This window comes from Heteronotia binoei, chromosome 19 (genome assembly GCF_032191835.1).
Source record: "Heteronotia binoei isolate CCM8104 ecotype False Entrance Well chromosome 19, APGP_CSIRO_Hbin_v1, whole genome shotgun sequence".
In the NCBI taxonomy this organism is placed as follows: Eukaryota; Metazoa; Chordata; class Lepidosauria; order Squamata; family Gekkonidae; genus Heteronotia; species Heteronotia binoei.
In genome coordinates this window covers 25304069-25310474 of record NC_083241.1, presented here as the reverse complement: position 1 = coordinate 25310474, position 6406 = coordinate 25304069, and positions in this window count along the sequence as shown.

The window sequence follows — 6406 nt, the reverse complement described above, 5'->3', positions numbered from 1 at the left end:
CGGAGCCAAGAGCAAGGGTGTGACAAGCATAATTGAACTTCAAGGGAGTTCTGGCCATCACATTTAAGGGGACTGCACAAATTTTTAAATGCCTTCCTTCCATAGGAAATAATGAAGGATAGGGGCACCTTCTTTTGGGGCTCATAGAATTGGACCCCTTGGTCCAATCTTTTCGAAACATGGGAGGTATTTTGGGGAGAGGCACTAGATGCTATACTGAAAATTTGGTGCCTCTATCTCAAAAAACAGCCCCCCCCAGAGCTCCCGATACCCGCGGATCAATTCCCCATCATTCCTCTCTCTTGCTTCCTTCTGCATCACAGCTTGCCTGGTTTGCTCAATCACACAGGAGCTACAGAGCAAAACCTCTATTTTCTCCATTGGTTGAGTCTCCTCCTTTGGGGTGGAATGGGGGAGAGGTATAGCTTTGCTAGACTCTCTCAATTGCACAGCAGAGCTACAGAGCCAAGCCTCTCTTCCTACTATTGGCTGAAGCTCCTGAACCCCTGGGGAAGGAAGGAAATAGCCAGAGCTTCCTTTGCCCAGTTCCCTTGATCCCATAGGAGAGATTACAAAGGAAGCACCTTTAAAACCAACGAGTGCTAATGTTTAAGCATGTTTTATTTTAAGTTTGTTTTAAATCTTTAATTGTGTTTGTCTGTGCCCTTTATAAAGTTTATATCTCTGCTTCCTAATCTTAAATAGATACACACATGGCCCGGCCTGACATGGCCTGGCCCAGAAGGTCTTATTTATGTCAGACCTGTCCCTCACACCCCTGCTATAGAGTGACATTGTCACAAACGCGGAAACTACAGCTAGTGCAGAACACGGCGACCAGGCTGTTAATGGGGCTGCCCAGGTGGGAGCACATACAGCCGGCGCTGCCAGAACTGCACTGGCTGCCAATAGTATACCGGAACTGCACTGGCTGCCAATAGTATACCGGATTTGCTACAAGGTGCTGGTTATTACCTTTAAAGTCCTTTATGCCTGAGGACCTGCTTACCTGAGGAACCATCTGTCCCCACACGTTCCCCAGAGGGTACTAAGATCGGGAACACAACCCTGGGCCGAGAGAGGCGAGGCTGACGGCTACCAGGGATCACGCCTTCTCAGTAGCAACTCCCTACTGGTGGAACCAACTGCCAGAGGAGGTTAGAGCCTTGTGGGACCTCACCCAGTTCCGCAAGGCCTGTAAGACCAGACTCTCCCGGCTTGCTTTCGGCTGACTTTGATACTTGTAACAGTGGGAGGAATCCAGGGAATACTGACATCATCGAACTTGAATAACATCAGAATCGAACTTGAATAACATCACAATGTTATTAGTGCCATTGGGTTTAAATTGTTTTAAATTTAAGTGATTTTATTAATATGATGTACTAACATGTTATTCTCCTATTGTCTTACGATGATTGTCATAAGCCACCCTGAGCCTGCCTCGGCTGGGAGGGTGGGGTATAAATTTAATAAAACCTAAACCTGTTAACCCTAGCCCAAAGAAATAAAGCATCTTACTAGACAGCACCCAAGGGGTAATGAAGTGATCCCAGTCCCCTTCTCTAACCCCCTTAAATTAAGCAAGATTTGCCCCTGTTCACAGAAGAATCATCAGGACGTTTATTGTTTCAGAAATTCCAAATGCTACACAAGACAAATGGCAAAACGTGTCACCTCACTCGTTGGCAGAGGCCTTACAGAAGCAACACGCTGGCAGACTAATACATTCAGAGCTGAAATCCACCAACACGCCTGCTGCTGAGCGGCATATCTGCTGTTGTGCTGCAAATTGTTTCCAGCCGTCTTCACTGACATTTTCACATTTTTACAGTTTGTATTCTCTTCCAGGCAATGTTCTCAAAACAGTAAAAAAAAACCCACCCAAAACCCAAAAGTGCACGCTCAGTACTCCCCTTGTGATTGGACACTGTAATTGGTCTTCCTTTCCTTCTTTCCAGGGAAACAAATATTTTCATTGTCTTTGTTTCCCCTGCTTTCTAGTTTCAATTGTAGTTTCAATTCACTTCAGATGCAGTCCTCTGGGAAATTAAGGGGCTGTCCATCAAGTCTAGAAAAAGTTCTGGTTACAGGTCTCCTGGCAGGAAGGAAGTCCTTAAAGAGAAATCTCCATAGTGTTGTTTCTGTATGAAATCTTATATTTGATGGATTCTGTATGTATTGCTTGCAGGAGTGGAATTCTAGCAGGAGCTCCTTTGCATATTAGGCCACACACCCCTGATGCAGCCAATCCTCCAAGAGCTTTTTTGTAATGACGACTGCTTCAGAATGCAGGTGAAGGAAGTATGATTGAATCCAAAAGCTAGCATGTCAGGGAGTTGGACTCTAGAATAGTCTTCTTTCTTTCTGAGATTACTAGATTCCCAGTTAGCCCCTAGCCATCCGTACCTTTCTAGGGAGGTAAGGGATCGCCATAGAGTTGCCAACCTCTACCACAGACTATGGCAGCAGTGGCCAAACTGCAGCTCAGGAGCCACATGTGGCTCTTTTACACATATTGTGTGGCTCTTGAAGCCCCCACCGCTGTCCAGCTTGGAGAAGGCATTTGTATCTTTAAATCACTTCTCCAAGCCAAGCCAGTGGCTTGGAAAATGCATGTAAAGTTAAAGTTGCTTTCTTTCCACCTCTTCCTTCCTTCCCATCTATTTTCCTTCCTTCATTTCTTCCTTCCTTCCTTGGCTCTCAAACACCTTCTCATAGCTCTCAAACATCTGACATTTATTCCATGTGGCTCTTATGTTAAGTGAGTTTGGCCAGCCCTGCTCTATGGTAGTATTCCCCATTGATGTCCTTCCCCTCTTCCAAACCCCTCCCTCCTCAGGCTTCACCCTCAAAATCTTCAGGTATTAATCAGCCTTGTGCTGGCAACCCTGTTGTTATGTAATATTCTGATTTAGGTCTTTGGTTATTATTTTAAAAAGAAAGAAAAAGAAATCGTGTATAATTATTAATAGTTGCTCTTTACAGCTATTGTTCTGAATTGTTTTGTTTTTAAAATGACTGTGGTGCAGAGTGTTAAAGCTGCAGTACTGCAGTCCTAAGCTCTGCTCACAACCTGAGTTCGATCCCCGGCGGAAGCTGGGTTTTCAGGTAGCTGGCTCCAGGTTTACTCAGCCTTCCATCCTTCCGAGGTCGGTAAAATGAGTACCCAACTTGCTGGGGGGAAAGTGTAGATGACTGGGGAAGGCAATGGCAAACCACCCCATAAAAAGTCAGCCGTGAAAACGTTGTGAAAGCAACATCACCCCAGAGTCGAAAACAACTGGTGCTTGCACAGGGGACCTTTCCTTTCCTTGTTAGTACTTGAACCAGACAATCTCCCACCTGCCGTCTGGCTGTGTTAAGTTGTATTTAGCAGGCAACAAGCTCTCAGCATCATATTTACTTGTGCTAACTAACAAGTGCACAAAGGACAGCAGCCTTAATGTCTTTAATGTCTCATCCTGTCAGTCTCCAACTGAAGGTGTCATGTGACTCTCATACACAGGAGTGAGAATCGCATTCTGTGGACTCACAGAAGCACACAGTGTTTAGATCACTCAATCTAAGTGCTCTATTTATGATTCCTCTTCCCTGTCAGTTCCTGTAATGTCTCAGCAAAGGGGCCCTGGATGTGAAACAGAAGATGAACCCTGCTGGATCAGACAAGTGGTCCATCCTGTCCAGCATCCTCTTTCATGCAACAGCCAGTCAACTGCTTTAGAGATCCAAGGCCTTTCCCTGAAGTCTAAGCCCTTGACCTCTTTGCTCTAACTCTTAGCACTGGATCTTTAGCTTTGCAACTTCTGATGGTTATTATATTTTATTCCATTTAAAAAAAAAAAAGACTTCACCTTCAAAGAGACTCATTAGAATAATAATTTTAAAATATCTGAGGGACAATAACTATTCATTTACTTGAGGAAGGGATTCTCAAGCCGGGTGTGTTTCTGTGACAGAATGAGACCATAGAACTGAAGAAGTAGAACTGGCTATCCCGCTCCAGGTAAAGAGAGTTGCATTTTGAAATTGCTCTCCCATGTCAAAACACCCAAGCAAATAAAACATTACATTTCAGAGAGGAGGAAGAGGAGAAGAAGACCATAGATTTATATCTCACCCTTCTCTCTGAATCAGAGTCTCAGAGCGGTTTACAACCTCCTTTATCTTTTTCCTCCACAGCAGATACCCTGTGAGGTGGGTGGGGCTGAGAGAACTCTCACAGAAGCTGCCCTTTTCAAGGACAACTCTGAAAGAGCTATGGCTGACCCAATGCCATTCCAGCAGCTGCAAGTTGAGGAGTGGGGAATCAAACCCGGTTCTCCCAGATAAGAGTCCGCTTGTTTAACCACTACATCAAACTGGCTCTCAGTTATGTGTTATGCCAGTTTTCTATTTACAGACAATTATTAATGTAGATGAGCTTTGGGAAATGTAATCTTTCCCCTGCGGTCCAAGGTGGTGCAGCTCATTCAACCACTCTGGCACATGGTCACCCTGAACATGCATGCATGAGCACATGCATGAACTCATGGAGATGCCTTATGCTGAATCAGACCATCGGCCCGTCAAGATCAGCATTGTCTACTCAGACTGGCAGCGGCTGTCCAGGGTCTCGGGCTGAGATCTTTCCCATCACCTACTGCCTGGTCTTTTCAACCAGAGATACCAGGGATTGAACCTAGCACCTTCTACATGCAAATGCCCTGCACTGAGCCATGGCCCCTCCCACAAATGAAGGGGCTTCCTTCTGCAGTAGAGCAAGCTTCAGCTGCGTCAGATACAGGGATGGCAGAGAACTGCCTGGCTGCCTCCTGCGAATGGTTCCACAGGTGACACTTGGAGGCTGGATCCAGACGCAGCGGAAGGTTTACTTGGCTTGCCATGACCTGCTTTCCAGCGTGTACTCTACAGCTTCCTTCCAGATTCTAAAGATTCTTTGAGCTCCAGCTCTTTTCCTGGATCACTGCACCAAGTTTCAATGCCGTTACTGCATAAGTTGGTTATGGTTTCTTTTTTTGTGGGGAGAGGGGAGGGTCCCAAAGTTCATGGCTCTGCACTTTCACACAATCCCTTCTGCTTTTCTGTCACTGAATCACCCAGTCTGGAGAGATTCTCTTGAAGCTCTTTGGAGCCTGACTAGGATTTTATTACCCTGGATGCTTCGGCATCACGAACAAATATGGCTCCTTCACTATTTATCTTGACTGCAGATCATCACCATGAGTAAAACACGACAGCCTAGAAGTCACTCTGCTTAAGGAGAGTTCGCTGGGGCCTTATGCTGCCTCTTCAGTCCTCCTCGCACCGCATAGCATTTTGCTGAACCTCTATAAAAATCTGAAACAAGAATTTAGATGACCTAAAGAGAAACCAGAGTTTATTCGCTGCTCATGAATCTGTGATGGCATCAACTCAGGGAAATATATTTTTAAAGGCTGAATGGAAACAGAATTCTTTCTGGAAAAGATATTGCAAGTAGCACACAAGTTGGAGGGGAACATGAGTACAGGCCAAACCATTTGTCATTTAGGATCATGATTCCTGCACTCATCCTGTGATCTCATCAGATAGCAGATCAGTAAGTCATCATGTCGCTGTATGGTCCCGGAGTGATTAAAATCATGCAACCAGCAAGAAGACACTGCTTAAAATAAGAAGGCACCACCAAAGCAACAGTGAATGATCAGCAAAACTACACAGCTGGAGAGAATTTGGTGAAAATTCCCTGTGCCCTGGGTGCAAACATCCCTCTTTCTACTGCAAATACTCAGCACAGATTACTTAGCTGAATATATTCCTGCTCTGAGTCCATCACAGTAAGACCACATCTGCTTTCTCCCAATGAGTCAATGACATATACTGGCAGTCAGGGCTTTTTTCTGGAAAAACAATATGTATGAAGTGGATGTGCAATGGTCACTGAAATGGATTGAAACTGCATTATTTAGCATGTGTGAAAGCATTTAGTTCAGGGGTGGCCAAACTTGCGTAAAGTAAGCGCCACATAGAATAAACTTCAGATGTCAGAGAGCCGCAAGACATGAACATCAGATGTTTGAGAGCTGCAAGACAGGAAGGAAGAATGGTGGGAAGGCAAATAGATTGAGGGGAGGTAGGAGGGAGGGAGAGGTGGAAAGAAAGCAACTTTAAATGCATTATCCATGCTGCTGACTGGCTTGGCTTGGAGAAGTGATTCAAAGACTAATGCCTTCTCCAAGCCAGCCAATTGGGTGGTGAGGGCTTCAAGAGCTGCACAATATGTATGAACGAGCCATGTGTGGCTCTCGAGCCACTGTTTGGCCACCCCTGCTCCAGAGAGTATAAACCAAATGTTGATCAACCTTCAGCCCAATCGACTACAATAACTGTTTTCCAATGTGATAATTGCCCTGATCTGGATAGC